Below are 19,429 nucleotides of genomic sequence, written 5' to 3' on the forward strand. Positions count from 1 at the left end.
GACAATAGCTTAGGTTCATACCTCTACTACCTATAGTCGACAGCCGGCAACGGACGACGAATGCGCGCGATGAAACAACTTCTGGCAACAACAACAACGTTCACACACTCTGGTTTCGGGGCTCCGGTGCGGCGTGGCGAGGGCTTCTCGAATTTGAGGTCCGTCTTATCATAAATAATGCATTATTTCTCACGTTATTAGGCGCGGAGATGATTGCGGCAGTCGTCTTCCAGCTGGTATTTTGTTTATGGTTTTTAGATTCGAGATGTTGCTGACGGTGAGATGATGATGATGATATTTGCTGTTCCACTGCAATACAGCGGTGGCATATGTGTTTGAGTGGGTGGGTTGGCTTGGGTTGGGTGTCAGGCCGACATGGAAGTTTGGTGAATAAGCACCTGGCTCAATAGGGTCACGGGGTGTGCAAAACCTAGTGTGCTGGCTGCTGGCTGCAGCCAGCAGCAACACATGGTCGTAAACTCGTGCTCAATTGAGCGTGCAGAGAACAGCCAGTCACTGATTGGGTGCGGGAGTTGGTCGGATTGGACGGGAGCGAGGGTCGCACTGTAGTAAAGCCACTCAGTGATTCAAGAATGTGGTACCGAAGGTCGCCACGTTGAGTGAACGAGTTGCTCTAAATATGACGACGACGCGGTGGATTGACTCAGTGGTAGGAATGAATAAAGTTTTCGTTTTCGGTTGGTTTTGCTTCGGTAGTTTCCTGCGACGACGCCCCCGCGCAACTTTGATTTTTATTGGTGGTATGGTGTGAATGTGAAGTGCTATTGACACGATGATGGTCGGTGGGAATTGCGAGAGCGCTTAGTTTTGAAGTTTAGGCGGAAGCTAGCAGTTTTGGAATGTTTGTTTTTCTTTTTGAAGCAATTGGCTAGCGTGAAGAGGGTACCAACGTAGGTCGGCTTTAGCTTTCGGAGTTCAAAGCACTGCTAAGAGCTAAATAAACGGACACGGATGAAGGTTTCAAGAACGATACTACCCAAGTAACATTTTAAGTTTTATTCGGCTCTACAAGAGATCTTCATGACCAATTTAATAAATCTTGCAATAAAACTGATTTATACATCAAAACCTCTTGATAACCTCTTTAAGAGCATCTTCCGGCTAAATGGACCACTCTCGGAGAGGTTTTGCAAACCGCATTAAGAGTAGCAAGAAAACCGTTTTAAAACCTAGTAGAAAAATTTCCCATTCTCGATTGTTGTTGTTTTTTTTAACATAAACTATGGCAGCTCAAGATGCAGAGAAGCTTCTTCGGTGGCACGCAAAGTTCAGGACGATACATCATTCGTAAGTAGAAGCGGTCATTTCAAAGTATTATTTTAGGTGTTATTGTGTTGGTAGACTTATGCGCATTCAATTTTACCGTGAATATTGGGGTTGCAGAATCACAAAATTAATGCGCTTCAAAAATAGTGAATATTATCATCTTGGAATGAAATGAATCAATTTGTTTATTTAGTAAAACTATCTCGAATCACTAGAAAACTAAGCAGAGAGAGTTTATTTATGTGAGCATGTTATGGAAATGGTGGCAAACTATCAATTCATTGCTAATTTGAGCAAAATTAACTATTTTCCATTCACGTTAGCTAATTCTTCAATATGGCGACAACCATGCATAATCAGCGAAAACAAAACGAAAGCAAGTTTACTTTTATGATGACCGCAATAAACCTAGAAATGTCATAGTTCTGCTTTTCCACCAACAGATGTCGTTACTAATCGAACGGATCGCCATCTGTTGAGAGTTTTAATAGTTTTATTGTGGTAATAATGATTGCCAGAAGGTTTACAAATCGGAAAGTTTTGTTTACTCTTGAAATCTGTCTTTATGGATATCTTCAAGTATACTATAAAACATTTTATCAATGGTTTTCATAAAAGCAGTCATAAAACTGCGAGTTTTGATTATTGCTGTAAAAAAACCTCAATAAAAATCAAACAAAACCAATCAGGAATGAAATTGTTACTTGGGTAGGTAATAATTCAATACCGGATTAAGGCTTTGAGGGTTTCTGGAATTTTTAAAACGCTGGAAGCGGTCATTTTAAAACTTTGCGGTGCAAGTTAAGGGAAGGATGAAACATGATCGTTGAGATTTGAATTACCTTATGACAACTAATTGACTCGGTAGCTTAGTTGGAAAAGCACATGTCTAGCGAATAAGGGTCTTGAGTTCAAATCTCACCTGAGCTATGGATTTTTTTCGGAATTTCTCTAATAATTTATCCATCTTTTTCATGTATATATATGTTGAGTTTCATAAAATATCATTAATTGACCACACGGATTGGTATACCGAAGACTTTCCCCTTAAGTCAATAGATTAGATGGATTACAGCTATAGTTCCTCCCGGGATTTCTTTTAGAGGTTTTCAGAGTTCCCCGTGAATTTCCTTAATATTTACTCTCGGGTACTCTCCGAACTTTTTTTTTTTTAGATGGTTTAGGCTTTAAAAAGTTTTTCTTTTTAATTTCATTTGAGATTTTTCCATTAAGACTTAGTGGAACTTCTCACTAGCATTCACCTGGATTCCTTCCGATATTTTTCCGGGAATTTCTTTCTCGAATTTCGTAAGAAGACATAAACTCCTGGAAAATCCCTACATGAACTCCGGAAAAAATCCCAAAGCTTCATGAAAAATATCAGCAAACGCTCCTGAAAAAGTACCAGAAGGTATTCCGCAAAAAATCTTAGAAGAAAATCCAGGTTGAAATCAGAAAAACTCTGAGAGATCAATAACGCAAGGAGTTTTCTGAGAGATGTCCCGGGATAAACTCCAAGAGAAATATCTCAGCTGAAACTTCTGTAGAAATCCTGGGGGAAATTACAGGAAAAGCTTCGGAACGCTTCCAGGACGAACTCCTGCAGCAAAATCTCGAAAAATCCCTCAGAAATCTATGGAGGGGCTCTAATAGAAACCCTTGGAGTAATTTCTGTAGCAACTCTGGGAGAAGTTCCGAGAAGAGCTCCTGGAGGAACACCGGAATGATCGCGGAAAATCCTCAACAGGAGACTTGAAAGAAACTTTAGGAGAAACTCCGTGACAACATCTGAGGTATTGTATTCTTTAAAAAAACTTATGCGGTGATCTCTGGATAAATTCCGGTAGAAATCCGATGAAAATATCTTTGGAAAAAACACAGGAGGAATCTTTAAGAGCAATACCGAAAAAAAACCCTGAAGAAACTTCTGGAATGAAATTCTGTAGGATCCCCGTGAAAAAAGAATTCAAGAATTCTAGAAGATTCACAAGGCAAAATACGGGAAAAATTGTTCAAGTATTGTAAAAATAATGGTAGGCATCCGGAAGAATCCCCGGGAATCCGGGAGGAATTGAAGAAGATGCGAAAGGAATCTTGTGAGAAAGCATGGGATGAAACCACCCACCCCAATCAAATTTTATTGCTCTTTGAAGTAAATTGTTTACATCCTATAAATTGTTTAGTCGTATGGTTTGTTGCGGCCAAGATGGATGTGAAAATGAGTGAAAAAAATTGTGCACTCCATGGAAGATCCAGAGTGGTTTCATCTTACTATAAAACAAAATATGCTGCGAGATTGTAATGCAGCCATCTTAAAAGAGGAAAAAGAATTCCAAAACCTGGATGACTTTGGAGAACAAGCGCGGAGAAACGGTTTTTCTGGACATTTCTTCAGTATTTTCTCCTTGTAGCAGGGAGGAACTCTGTTAATTATTTGGAATAATTTACAAGGGTTCTCCCAAGAAATGTATTCCTATCTAGCGATTGCTTCCAGGCGATACTCGAACTTTTTTCGAAGTAATCTTCAAAGAATTTGTCCACAGCATTCTACTTAAATTGATTCTGATTATTTTGAAAATTGTCTAAAAATGTTGTATTATTCTCTGTATTTTGTATATCTTTATAAAAAAAACTAACTTAAGATATTATTCAAGAAACTACTCTCTGATTTCATTCGGGATTTTCTAGCGCGATCCAGTACCCCACAAAGTTTAACCTCCATAATTTTATCACTATTTATGAATTACTTGTACGTACATACTTATCATTAAGATCTTTTCAGGGGTTTATTGAAAATTCCATTTCAAAATCTTAAAAGACTTTCTAGATTTTTCAAGAAACACAGAGAATTATGTCTGATAGGTCCTGATAGAGATTCCTTAAAGAACGCCCTGTGGATTTTTACAGGGGTTTCACTAGAAATTTATTTAGAAACTTATCGGAACCTTAGATGAATGTTGGTTAAATTTATGAAAAATTATAAAACTTTTAAAGCTATACCTATAACACATGACAACATTGATAACAATATCAATTATATTTTAATATTTGATAGCCTGTAAGTTCATGAAAAAATCTAAATTGAACTTACCATTGTACCAGCCTTGTTCAAAATGAAAGATACTTTAGTAAACCGACGAAAATTCCCACCCAAGGTGCTAAATTTCACGGTAGCAATTAACGATCACTGTTTTCAAGCGTTGCAAACCGTAGCCAAAACCCACGGTTCTCCATCTCAAGAACTTTTGGTAAAAAAAATATATATACATATGTACCAACTGTATTGCTTCTCGTAAACAACCTCTTAAAGCTTTTCGAACCATTTACTTAGCAAACTCACACTTACCTTGGGCGTAAATTTATTTCTCCTCCGGTCCTCTCCTCGCGGCTAGCGGCGCGGCGAGTGCAATTTCAGTCCAGTCCGTGTGGGGGCCAATAGAGACGCGTTTTAAACGGTAAACTTTTTTCCGGACACAACAACAGCAACAAGATCGCGAACACTACGCGTTGCACTAACTGCGGAGTCTCAACCGTCTGACACTGACCAAGCGCGCCTCGCCTCTCGCCCGTCAAGACACAACAGCCTATGTGGCCGGGTGTGCACTTAGAACACGCGCCGCACCGAAACGAAAATCTCCGCCACCACCTGGTAGCCGGGCGGTTCAAGTAAGGTTCGGATCACTCACACCACTTCCCAAGCTGTGCACAACACTACTCGCTGCTAGGCGCTAAGAGCCTAAAGGTTAAGACGAAAACGTTTCACTTTCAGTTTACCAACTGGCAAGTCGTTTTTATTGTTGGGGCCGACTCCAGACGACAACGACGAGAACGCGTGGTTGTTCGGATTGATCAAGTTGATCTCCGGCAGCAAAACTAGAAGAATTTTGTTGCCTCACTTTGTTTCAGGTTTTTGTTCAGTCACTCACTCACTCACTCACTAGAATGTGGTTGGACATTCAAATTTGAATAAGCCACATTGATTTCCGGAATTGGTGACGTCGTTGGCTATCCAGGCTGGGTAGATCTGCACGCAGGGGGAAAAATGTTAGCACATCTGATGAATCAGTCCGGGAAGGAATTCTTCGCACTTGGGAAATTCTAAAGGGATTTAAAATGTCAGTGTTTGGGGTCTTTGCAAATGTACGGTTCACTTCATGTGAATTTAATTAATCATTTACGAGCACTCCACGGTGGCAGCCGCAAACAGCAAATCTTCAACCTAAGGTTTATGAACGGAGAACTCTGTATGCAGTGCTCGTGGCAGTTTGCGTTCCTTCGTAAAAACATCTACACCTGAGATCTATGTATTTTGCTAAATTCTGTAAGCCATTAGGAACGAGTGTCTACTGCACCATGCGACGACGAATGAATTCACCTTTCACTTACTGGGTGTTTGACTTTATGGTCTGCTTGCGCACCAAACCGACCGACGACTCTAGCAACGTAGGATCAGAAACGAGTCATTTTGATTCAAGGTAAATAAGTTATTTCAGCTGTAATAGCACACAGCAGCAGAAGTCCACAGTCCGTGCACAGTCGTCGGAAAATGATGTTTCGAAATTGAACACATGTGCCAATATTGACTGCACACTATCGATTAAAATTGCGAAATTCATTAGCCAATAGTCATTGTTAAGTAGGAAATGTAGTTTGAATATGTATATTCATAATGATATAAATGCATTGGGCAGTCAAGAGCCGTTTATCATGCCTAAAGGTGGCTTATTTATTTTTATAAACTAACAAAACAAGTGGCAGATGTGTTGCACGCACGCGTAAGGAAGCACATGGTTTATCGAGAATGAAAACACTATTTTTTTGTTTTTGTATACAAACACGAAAAAATGTGCCCGTTGTAAAAATCCAGACTGTTTGTCCAGGAAGAAGGAAATCGTATGAAAGGAGAAATATTTTTGAAGGTAATGCCTGATATCCAATTTTGAGGAAACGTTTACAGTTTCATCACATATACCTATAAACAAATGCGAATCCCATTTCAACGTGGTCATTCCATGGGCTGCAAAACGAGGAGTCGATAAGGAGAACGTCTAGCATAGCTCTGGTCCTCGTCGCGTCAACTAAGAGAAGTGTGCTTAGTTGGTAGTGCAGCCTGGGGGCTGTTGTCCTTCTGACTTCAGCTAGATTGAGGAGGTATGTACGTCTCGAACGTCTGTTCACCTAGAAGCACCAAGGAGCGGCTCAAACAGCGTCTTTTCTGGCATCCGGCGGCAGAGTATGAAATGCTCCTCCACCGGAAGCTATACCTAAGGTAGCAGCCCCACCACGGTGGATAGGGGACCTTAGGCCAACAACCTACTGTTTGCGAACCTATTGATGAGAGATAATTGTAGCCAGATTCAGAACACGGGTTTGAAACCTTAACATGATCCAATGTTAGGTACGTGCCAAATTGCAAGACAAAGAGAACTTTTACAGCCAACTGAATAATGTCGAGGGCTAGATAACAAAATGTGATATCAAGATCCTCATGGGCGACTTCAACGTTATAGAACACCATGATTTCGAAGAAATGGGCGAGAGCGGTGAGCAGTTTGCAGAGTTTTGTGGCAACAATGACATGGTGATTAGGGGATCGCTCCTTCCCCATCGACCGGTGCACAAAGGGACATGGGTTTCCCGTGATGGCGTCACGGAAAATCAAATCGATCACATCTGCATCACCGAAAATGGAGACGGAGCCTTCTTGATGTGCGGAACAAACGTAGCGCCCACATTCCGTCTATCATCTCGTAATCGGCGAGATCCAGCTGCGCATTGCGAGGATCCATCGACAGGAGGAGAAATCGGGCGCCGGTTCAACACACACCGACTGGAAGACGCTGCGGTGAAGAGGTCCTTCGTCGAGGAACTGGAGAACCATGCTGCGAATATTCCAGAAGGTGGAAGCGTAGATCAATGGAGCGCCTTCTAGAACGCCTTCATCGCCACCGGCGGGAATAATTTGGGTGAGCTACGCACCCTGAAAAAGTAGTGGATCACAGAAGACACCTGTAGTAGGCAGATAAAGGAGCGAAAGAACGCCAAAGCCATAATAGAGCGAGCGAAAACACGAGGAGCCAAAGTCGTAGCCCGTCAGCGCTATTCGGCTCTCGAGAAGGAAGTGAAACGCTGATGTGGACGGAACACGGGCGTGGGCGGATTCCCTAGCCGACGAAGGCGAGAAAGCCGCAAACGCCGGCGAAATCCGTCTCCTCTACGATGTTTCACGTCGCCTTAGTGGGTCTAAGATGAATTTTACGATGCCCGTGAAAGACACGTCTGGACAGGTATTGGCCGACCCGGGTGACCAGTTGAAACACTGGTTTGAGCATTTTGGAAAACCTTTTCAAGTGTTGGCTACGCCGTCATCACCTCAGCATGACCCGCCAAGGGTTCGACGCATCACCCGTGTCAATACCGAAGCTCCATCGGTGCAGGGGATAGAAACAGCCATCCGTAGGATGGAATCAAACAGAGCCCCGGGGTTCGATCACATATCAGCTGAGATGCTCAAAGCTAATCCTACAGTATCTGCACAACTGCTGTATCAATTGTACTGCAACATATGGGAAACCGCGATATTTCCGGCCGACTGGATGCAAGGTGTCTTAGTAAAGATACCCTAAAATGGTGAACTGATTGTATGCGATAATCAGCGGGGTATCATGCTGTTGTGGATCGTTCTCAAAGTCCTCTGTAAAGTGATCCTTATTCGGATACACGAGAAGAATGACGCAACTCTCCGACGGCAGCAAGCAGGATTCCGTGCCGGACGTTCCTGTGTGGACCATATTGTCACGCTCCGTATCATTCTGGAGCAAATCAATGAATTCCAAGAGTCTCTCTACCAGATGTTCATTGATTACGAAAAAGCTTTCGACCGTCTCAATCACAAAAACATGTGCTGGGGAGCCTTTTGTTTCTCTATTCGGGGCATAACCACTGCGACCAATATTTGATCTAGTGTGGTATATCCCGCGTCCTTTGTATGGTGCATGTCGTATTACTTTATCAGTATTGTCAGCCCTTAGGCGCAAGGGTGTCCCCAAGAAAAAAAAATCGGCCTCATTAAAGCACAGTACAGGACATTTTCGTGCAGAGTACTGCACAACGGTGTCTTGCCCGATCCCATCCGGGCCGTTGCTGGAGTGAGACATCATCGCTACTGTTCCTCATCGTAATCGACGAAATAGTATTGACCGTGAAGCAAATCATGGGTTTCTGTGGTAGCGCCTCACCATGGAGCACCTAAATGACTTCGAACTGGCTGATGACGTTGCTCTCATAAGAAAGCACAACGGCGCTCTGATACTCAGAGTAAGCTCGATGATCTTGTCGATCGCTCCTCGGCAGCAGGTCTCACCATCAACGTCAACAAGATCAAATCGTTTGATTTAAACAACATTTCCAGGTTCACGGTAGCTGGAAATAAGTATGTAGGGCATGTTGAAACCTTCTAATATCTTGGTAGACAAATGGTGGCACCAATATCGACATAGGTACACGGATCAAGAAGGCGAGGACTGTATTTGCGGGTTAAGGAAATGTATGGAAAATAGTCAGATTATTTGACGCACCAGTGAAGTTTTTGCTCCTTCTGTACGCAAGTGAAACCTGGTGTGTATCAGCGGAGAACACTCAACGGCTGCAGGTATTCATCAATAAATGCCTGCGGTATATAATTCGTGCGTGGTGGCCTCACAATTGAATATCCAATGCCAAGCTGTTACGTCGATGTCATCAAAAGCCGATAGCGACAGAAATTCGGGACCGAAAGTGGAAGTAGGTCTGACATACGCTACGTAGAGGCATCTGCAAGCAAGCGTTACATTGGAACCCAGCAGGACATCGCAGCAGTGGCAGACCCAGAGGCTCATGGCGGCGCAGCCTCAACAAATAAATAAAGGAAGTCGACGGAAATTTGACCTGGCCACAGGTCACGGCAATGGCGGACAATCGACGAAGATGTAGATCTCTTATTTCGGTCCTGGGTGTTCAGGATTGAATTAAAAAAGTTTGACGAGTTTTGGACATTCCAAATTCGTTTCTTGTTGATCTACATCTCAAAACATTGCGGAGTTAATGTAAGCCACTTTAAGGTTAGAATCAACCTCTTATATTATCTTATCTAAACACCCAGTATCTGAAACCATATTTCCCTAAAAAACGCTTGACTTAAATAAAGGTAATTGCGTGTACACCTATCAGAAGTATCCATCAGTCACAACAAAATTATCCTACCGAATAGCTCTAATCCGCCTCGAGTCAATCAGTTCATTCTTGTGCGACAATAAACACACTATAAGTCGGGCAATTATAACACGCCGAAAAGCGAAAATCATTTCCGCCATCTGACGAACGAATTACCTCATAATAGACTAATTACACACCAATTAAGAGAGCTAGCACCTAGGGCAGCAGCCCCCTCGAAGCGAGGAGGAGACTACCTTATAGCAGGTTACCCATCTCGCATCCGTGGATTCTAATCCATCGAAACTTAACTCTAGGTTGGACCACCGCGGTGCGGTGTGAAACCAATCGATGTGCGACGCGAAACGGCAAATATTTGATCACAGGGAGTAACAGAACGGATGCCAGCAACCCTCGACTTGATTTGCGTATAGTCACGCTAGAAGCCGCTCACTCGTAGGGACCCACGAGAAAAAAAAAATCTCCACTCTAATCGTCCGTCATTCAGAAGTAGGAGTTCAAATAATGCTTCTAGCTACCTGCTTGATTGTCAGACTGCGATCTGATTCGATCTTAACTTCTTGATCACGCACGTTTATTGATCGGTGTTCTTCTTAGGCTGATCCTTAGCTGTCAAAAGTGGATCTGATTTGATTGTTTAGCTTTCATAGGTCTAATAGTACCTCAATTGAACAGAGGTTTTGTATCATATATTTGATCAAATAGCATATAATTCAATATCAGTCTAATATTTGTTTTATGTTTATTGACATACACACTCCTGATCAAAAGTTTGGGGTAACCCCCTCAAAAACATGTCAATTTTTTAAGTCCATATCTCCGCCAATTTGCGTCCGATTTCAAAACCCTAGGTTTCATTCAAAAGACAATACACCCAAACCTTATTTTACGTCCACTATTGGCTTAGCGAAAAAAAATTCTACCGACAAAATAATGATCAAAATACACATTTTTATATTTTTGTACACTTCTCCCAATCACGAAGATGTTTTAGAAAATATAAAACTGTTGAGTTTGCTCAATGTCTTATCGGTAGAATTTTTTGTCGCTTAGCCAAGCATGGACGTAAAAAAGGTCGAGGCGTAAGTCAAAAAAACTTTGAATATGATTTAAAAGAAACAACTTTAAAAAAAAATTGTATGTAAACTTAACCCAAAGTTGCCAAATTTTGTAAAAAATGAATATAAACAGTGTCGCTAGAAATTGGGTCGACCAAATTTAACCCTAAAAGGGATACCTGGGGTCCATTGGACCCCAGGCGCCTTTCAGAGCTCGTCTTTGATGGAACACACTCAGCGAGGTGACGAAACTGAGGCCATGGAGGTATCCTTTTTAGGGTTAAAGATGAGAGCGGTAACATAACCTATTTTCTATTGGTTTTCAACTGCTTTTTACAGAATTTAGCTGAAAAATCTAGAAAAAAAGTTATTAAGTAAATTAACCCTTGATGTCATCGACCAAAACTATCCTAAAACATGGAAAATTGATTTGTAGATATCTTTGTCATCTTTCATCCAATTTTAATTCGTCTTAGCTTATTTGAAACATATTGAATGGTACTTACTGCATAGACATTGAACCATATATAGGGTCTTGTACCATTTGGGCAGGTGTGCCTATTTTGGGCACTTGCCGCTATAACTAAGTCAATTTCAAACCGATTGATTTGAATTTTTGTATAGAGTTAGGCACGTACAGTATCTAACTCTGTACAAAAATTCAAATAAATCGGTTTGAATTTGACTTAGTTATAGCGGAAAGTGCCCAAAATAGGCACACCTGCCCAAATGGTACAAGACTACATTCCTACAGCTTGGCGAGAAGTGCGGGTCACTTTTATTCCCAAAGCAAATAAGAAGGATAAATTATCACCAAAATCCTTTAGACCTATTAGTTTATCGTCCATTATGTTGAAAATAATGGAAAAACTACTAGACGAGTATATCAAATCGTCATATTTAGCAAAAAACCCATTGAGCCAAAATCAATTTGCATATCAAGAGGGCAAATCTTCGGTAACTGCACTTCATAAGTTGGTTACAAAATTAGAAAGATCCTTTGAGGCAAAGGAGATTTCTTTTGCTGCGTTCCTTGATATTGAAGGAGCGTTCGATAACACATCTTACGATTCAATGAGGAATGCTATGTCAAGACGTGGTTTTGACAGATGCATTGTTGATTGGATCGGAGAAATGTTATCAAAAAGAGAGATATCATCTAACCTTGGCAGCTCATTTATTACTGTTAGAGCTGTTAAAGGGTGCCCACAAGGAGGCGTGCTATCACCTCTATTGTGGTCTTTGATAGTCGATGATCTCCTCAAAAACCTGGAAGCACAGGGCTTCGAAATAATTGGCTTCGCTGATGACATAGTCATATTAGTTCGTGGTAAATATGACAACGTTATCACTAACAGAATGCAGACTGCATTAAATTTAGTCTCCTCGTGGTGCGATAAGGAAGGATTGAGCATAAATCCTTCTAAAACCACGATCGTACCGTTTACACGACGGAGAAAATTATCAATTACTAATTTGAAATTGAAAAGAACCTTTTTGGAACTTTCAAATACAGTCAAGTATCTTGGAGTATATCTAGACAGCAAACTTAATTGGAATTTACATCTTGAGCAGGTAGTTGGTAAAGCTACAAGTGCTCTATGGATCAGTAAAAAAACTTTTGGTAAAAAATGGGGATTGAAACCGAAAATGATCCACTGGATTTACTCGGCAATTGTGAGACCCAGAGTTACCTATGCGTCACTAGTCTGGTGGCCAAAAACAAATGAAAGATTAGCACAAAAAAAGCTTGAAAAACTTCAAAAATTAGCTACTCTTTCAATTACTGGTGCAATGCGAAGTACACCGTCTAAAGCGCTTAACACTTTACTTCACCTCCTTCCACTGCATCAATTTGTACAATTAGAAGCTGCAAAGAGTGTATTGAAGCTCAAAAGAACTACACAACTCTTTGATGGTGACCTGAGAGGGCATCTCAGTATTCTTAAAACAATTAGTATCGACTCTCTAATCGTTAATAATAGTGATTGGATGAGCAAAAGATACAATTTTGATCGCTCTTTTGAAGTGATTACTCCAGGGCGAAATCTGTGGACAAATGGTGGCCCAGAACTACACCCAGGATCAATCGTATTTTATACTGATGGTTCGAAATTGAACGATCAAGTAGGCGCAGGAGTGATTGGCCCCGGGATCAACATATCAATTCCTATGGGCAAATGGCATGGGGTGGGACACTCACTAATATTGGTAGTAATATTTATTAATATCGATTAATATTATATTAGTTCAGTAATATCGATGATGCACATCAAGGTGGCTGTGATTTTCTTCTACACAAAGACCTAGAAACACTACTGACATATGAAGGTAAATATATTGATAAATGCGGTCCCGAGTGCAGTCCCATACGGTAAGTTATTATCATTATCTTAATAATTAAACTTTCAGCTGAGATTATTTTTCAATTTCTGATTAACCTGTTTCTGGGAACACATCCAGGCGGCGCACAGTTTTAAGTGGGATCCAAAACACGACCAAATTCAACCTCTCAACAAAACAGTATTGAAATACAATCGCGACCATTTTCACCTGTGAGAACCCTAACTAATCAATTGGTGAAGGCCGCGCCAGCCGTATGGATTTCATGTCGACCTGCCAGAGGGCCGGCGTGAATCCGAGCTCCTACACATGTTCTGGAAAGGATTAGCAATGGCTAACACTGACCCGCTAAATGGATAGGCTGATCTACTTGGACATAAAAAAACTTTGTTCAATACTATACCAGCAATAAATCTAACAATTTGTTATAATTTAGTATTAATTTTGATTCATTTTAATGTTTATACATTGTATGGATGTTCCGAGCAGTTTCGAGCCAAAGATGGACCACGACAACCAAAAATTACTGGCATCATCCGGAATACTAATTTCTTATGATTTGAAGCATTCCAGGCCAGGTCTCCAGCCTACGAGGCTCTCCCAATCGACCCCCAAGCGGAAGTGGTCCCAGTCTCCGATCAAAACTAAAAGCCCTCTGTAAAACAATGTTCAGTTGTGTTTTGGATTCCATTATGCGGCTCTAGCTTTGCCGTCCCACGTGAAGAACATCATTGTAATACAAGAATATAACTCTTAGGTTACACAGCGTAACAAAAATTAACTTTTTGTTTGTCTCAAGAGCAAACTTATGTGTCTCTGAAGGATTTTGGGCCGCTGAGTCCGAATCCGGGCTCAGATTTGCTGTAACACGTCACAATTTTGAGCTATACCTCAATTTATAGGGCTAAATATGCGATTTTGGACTTTTTTAACTGCAAGCCATTAAGCAAGGAAATATTTTTTTTTACGCAATCAAAGGGTTAATTGGTCAATCAATATCTAAATCAACGACTCATGCAAAATATTTCGTTTTATAAAATCGAATTTGATAGTTTTGAGCGATTTATGCTAGATACGATATTTCCCATACAAGTCACCCTCCAAAAGTTGCATGCAAGTTTTCATACTAACATAAAATGCTTAAATCTATCAAATTTGATTAGGTAAAACGAAATATTTTGCATGAGTCGTTAATTTAGATGTTAATTGACCAATTAACCTTATGATTGCTTAAAAAAAATATTTCCAAGCTTAATGGCTTGCAGTCAAAAAAGCCCAAAATCGCATATTTTGCCCTATAAATTGAGGTGTTTCATGCAGTGCCCTGCATGAAATTCTCTCCTTCTCTTTTACTCTTATAGAAATTTTGTAAGCAACAAGGCCAAGAAACTTCAAAATCCCATACAAAATCAAAACAATGCAGTGGCCTATAGCTCAAAATTGTGACGTGTTAGAGCAAATCTGAGCCCGGATTCGGATTCAGCGGCCCAAAATCCTTCGGAGACACGTAAGTTTGCTCTTGAGACAAAAAAATGTTGCGCTGTGTTATATTAGGTTATAGTAGATTCCGGCCCACTATCTGGAAGCAGAAGAAAACACAAATGCTGTACCGGTTCGAGTGTTCAAATGATGTTGGTTTACCTAATTCAACAATAATGTTTTGACATCTGCCATCAACGCCAACAAACCAATGAGCACTTGATAATATTTCTAATATCAGCATTTATATTAGCTAATATTGGTAATATTTGTAATACGAGATCGAGTGTCCCACCCCATGGCAAATGGCCTACAGCTTTTCAGGCTGAAATTCAGGCGATTTTAGAATGCAGTAATATTTGCTTACGCAGAAACTACAGACAGACATTCAACAATTTGCATGATGTCTGATAGCCAAGCAGCTCTCAATGCTTTGAAATCAGCAACATGCACTTCTAAACATGTTTGGGAGTGTATTCAATCACTTCAACAATTAGCTTGTCGAAATCAGGTAAAGCTATTTTGGGTTCCAGGGCACTGTGGAATTGAAGGAAACGAACAAGCCGATATGTTAGCGAGACTAGGATCGTCTCATCAATTCATAGGACCTGAACCATTTTGTGGTGTGTCTGGTTGTTCTCTCAGAATGGAGTTTAAAACATGGGAACATGAGAAAATAAAATCCAACTGGGAAAACACCACTTCTGCGAGGCAGTCGAAATGTTTCATAAAGCCGAACGTTTCAAACACTCGCAAAATTTGAGAACTTTCTAAAAAAGATTTCAGTTCTTTTACTGGCCTATTAACAGGTCATTGTCCGAGCCGGTATCATCTGAAGCTGATTGGAAAGCTTCAAGATGATAGGTGTCGCTTTTGCGGCATAGATACAGAAGACTCGGAGCATTTGTTGTGCCGTTGCCCGGCAATTGCAGCTAAAAGAATTAGGTTCTTCGACAAGGGGCTGATAGAACCCTTTGATGTCTGGAGAACAAATCCCAATGCGGTGGTACATTTCATTCGAACTGTAGCACCGTGTTGGGATCAAGCTAACAGTCAAGTTTCGATTATTGCTACTACCAATGGCGATACGTCAACTTGACATAGCCAAATAAAACAGGGGCATTTGTCACAATAGATCTAAAAGCTGGTCGCAGTGACTTATATACCCAACAAAGAATAAAAAAAAATGGTACAAGACCCTATTTGTTGAAATTTACATACTAAAACTTAACGTAAAGTTGCCTCATTTTTTTAAATGTGATGAAATGTAACATTTTTATATACAAAAATCGTTAAATACGTTAAGTTAAAGACATCAAACGTAAATTTGGTAAATTATCTTTGAAATGAGCCAAAAATAATTAAAATTGAACTATAGACGACGAAGATATCACCAAATCACTTTCCCATGTTTTACGATAGTGACCCCAAACTTTTGGTTGATACATCATATTGAGGGATGACCCCAAACTTTTGGTCGATGACATAAAGAGTTAATTTAATAACTTTTTTCCTAGATTTTTTAAGCCAAGTTCGGTAAAAAGCAGTTGAAAACCAATAGAAAATAGGTTATATTACCGCTCTCATTTTAAAATTTGGTTGACCCAATTTCCAGCGACACTGCCGTAAGTTTATATTCATTTGTTTTAAAAATTTGGCAACTTTGAGTTAAGTTTACATACAATTTTTTTTTTTTTTTTGAAAAAGAGATATGAGCCTAAAGAAGCTATGAAATCTCATATTATTTTCTGAAACAACTGATCAATACACCAAGAAAACAGCAATTCATTAGATTTTCGGTGTACAGCTGTTTTCTACTGGACATATGGAAACAATGATATTGTACAGAGCTGCCGTTCTACGCCCAATTGTCCCATGTTATATGGGAATCCCATATAACATGGAACAATAGGGCGTAGAACGGCAGAGTACGCCTAACCATAAAATTCAGATTACGTTTTCTTAATGGGGAACTAACTAAATTTCATTTTCATTTTCATTTTGCAGCATTTGGTGGGGCAATGAGAGCGCAAGTCAGTCCAAAGCCGATGATAAGGAGGGGTAATGGCTGAATAGTCTTTGCTGACCACATAAACGCCATGGGATAGGAAAAGGGTATTTTGGTGTGGGATTAGGGTGTTGGTACAGACTTGACAATATCAATGCTATTCAGATGCAAAATAAATTTTAAGGCTCAATAGTGAATCGCATACCTTCTAAAACCAAAAAAACAATAATCCACAAAATACCAAGCAAGTCAAAGGAAGAAAAAGCGTCCGATTGTTTATTTTGTCAATTATAACAAACGGAAACTTCTACCCTCTCCGACTCGCCAGTCACCCCGGAAAAAATGTCCCTTCAGTACTGGAAAATATATTATCCCCAATCAAGCCTTTAATCGAATTGTCCGCGTGGTCTTGTAGTACCCCTGCTAGGTAAGAACCAGTCATTGCCATACATATTAAATGCTAGACATGACCCCATGGATAGCATTTGCATATGTAAAAGCTTTGCTGATGTGACTTTCCTATTAGGCAATTCTCTCATCACATGTTTGTCTTCAAAACCTTGTCAAGCTTAGAAAATTGTAGTTAATAAACAATACATTACAAGGTTCGAATTCCCATAGAATGAGATCATTCATTCGCACTACAACACCATAGTAGATAATACCACATTGGCTGACCACAGTACAAATGCGAAAAATCTCCCTTTTCCCCCTATCCGCAACCCGGGGACGCGCCCTGTTGGATTTCGAAAGCAGTGCTGAAATATTCATTTCGTCATATCTAAATTCAATCACCTACAGCTAATTTTAGAAGCTGAACCTGAGAATATGGTATATGAAAAACTTGTGCGAATAGACCAGTTCTACAAGAAAGTCACGAAAAAACCGCTATTTTTCGAATATTTAAAGTAAATGTCACGGATTATCTTTGAAAAATGCCAAATGATATTCACCGTGAATATCATTTGGCATTTTTCAAAGGTAGTCCGTGACATTTACTTTAAATATTTGAAAAATAGCAATTTTTCCGTGATTTTCTTGCAGAACTGGTCTAGTCGCACAAGTTTTCCATATACCATATTCGCAGGTTCAGCTTCTAAAATAAGCTGTAGGTGGTTGAATTTAGATATGACGAAATGAAATTTTCAGCACTGTTCGAAAGCCTCGGAGAATATTACAAACCTTCAATGGCATTCCCATACACTAACCCACATTGCCCATTCAGGGGTCTGACTGGGCCTATTACCCTCCCTCAGTTTGTAATATTCTCACCAACTTGGAATTATATTTTCCCGGCACATAAATGACTTCGACAAATGTTCGATATACTATGCAGCATTATGATCAGTATAACAATATCAGATGACTTGAAGGTCTGATTTTTACAGAATTGTTTGCCATTGATTATACATTCAGCTATTCCAATCATTACTGCAAAGCACATCGACTACATGCCTGAAATCAAAGCTTCCTGGAAGATATAATCCAAGCCCAGGGTTTTCTTAATGGGGAACTAACTAAATGTGACTTTTTTCCTACATCGGATGGTCAACGCAAGTTATATTTACCATATACTATCAACTTTTTGATAATCACTTTGATAAATGTTAGAATTTTGAGGGAAGCATCTTTCTTGACTTTGGCTTAAAGTTATCCCGGCTGGCGGTATAAATAAAAATTTATAAAAACTTCTACTATTTTTTTACCAAATTACGATGATGGTGCACAGAACACCTAAGTGTCGTTAAATGTAATAATTGTTTGAGATACCAATAAAGATTAAAAAAAAGAAACCAAGAATCTTATATTGATTCTCCAATTAAGATAATCAAAAAAATGATTTTTAACTACTTTGACATCTGTGTCACATTAAACATTTTCAAATGCTCACATGATAGATTCGTCCTAATTAGATTGCGTAAAAGTGAAGGTTGCCGTTGCTTCTGCTGCCGTTGCTACTGCTGCCACCGCACGGGAGAACTGCTTTTGGACGCGCTACGCGACTGGTTTCTCCTTTTTCGAATCCTTCTTCTCAAGCACCAGCGTAAGAACACTGGCCAAAACGACTCTGGCTGGTTTCATTAATTCAGACGAGTTTTTTCTGCTTTTCGCGGGTCCACAACCGCACAAACACACTCCCAAACTTTTAGGTTCTGCTCCTTTAGTATTTCACAAGTGCGAAAAATTCCACTGGTTTTGCTTATTCTTCGTTCATTCTGAGAACCGCTTTGTCGCTTCCGCACCGACAGCCCAGAATCACATGTCACTTAATTCGGTTTCTCGATGCGCCCCTTTTTTTTGCGTTCGGTTGTTTTCATTTGCGCACTTGCCCTTAATGCTTTTCACAATTCATTATCTTCACCTTTTCCCACACTACTCACGCAGTTAATTATTCCAGGGAAACCGAAAAACCCCTCAGAACCGAATGGCTTCAGAATCCACACACAAAAAAAAAACAGCACACAACAAAACGCTCCTCGCAGAGAGCAACCAGCAAGCTCTAGAGAACAGGTTACTTGCTTCCGCACGCAACGAAATCTTTCACTCGACTGCTGCGATCAAGCTTTGCTTTACAGAATGTTGCGCGAGCTCGATTCGATCGACGACCGGGCGGTTGTGCGCGCGAAGATCAAGAGTGTGGCGGACGACGACGGCGACGATCATCGGGTCGGATGGATGAGAGTACACACTAGGTTGTCCCAAAATTGCACATGGTCAAAAACCTAGGGGGCTCACCCTGCAAATGATAGCTAAGGGTGTTAGAAACAAACTCTTGTATGACGGCAACTTTCAAAAATGACGTTTAGAGGTCGCCCCGGCGAGATTTTTGAAAAATGGTAATTTTTCGTAATAAATTTCATACAAATATTTTATACCGTACAAAAATTGGCAATACCCACTATTTTTATATTTTTTACAGCTTGATATGGATCCAAACTTCTTGGGAAAAATAATTAACGACATGTTTTGCAGGTAACTTTTTGATACTAAATTTTTGAATTTACTAAAATTTGTCATTTTTTGATATACTTTGCATTTTACC

General features: G+C 40.2%; 1 protein-coding gene across 3 annotated transcripts in view; it reads right to left on the reverse strand.

The window, feature by feature from the left end:
- Positions 1-19,011, reverse strand: part of LOC109427093 (mucin-2) — a 261,695-nt gene extending 242,684 nt beyond the window's left edge. Inside the window, exons 1-2 of one of the 3 annotated variants that reach the window (XM_062859095.1) lie at positions 18,768-19,011; positions 4,634-5,311 (exon numbers count right to left, since the gene is read on the reverse strand). The gene's annotated coding sequence lies outside the window, so the exon portion shown is untranslated. Of the gene's footprint in view, positions 1-4,633; positions 5,312-18,748 lie in introns of all 3 variants that reach the window. The other 2 variants (XM_062859096.1, XM_062859098.1) reach the window with 2 other exon arrangements.
- Between the last annotated feature and the right edge of the window lie 418 nt (positions 19,012-19,429).

The sequence above is a fragment of the Aedes albopictus genome, chromosome 3, assembly GCF_035046485.1.
Source record: "Aedes albopictus strain Foshan chromosome 3, AalbF5, whole genome shotgun sequence".
Classification (NCBI taxonomy): Eukaryota; Metazoa; Arthropoda; class Insecta; order Diptera; family Culicidae; genus Aedes; species Aedes albopictus.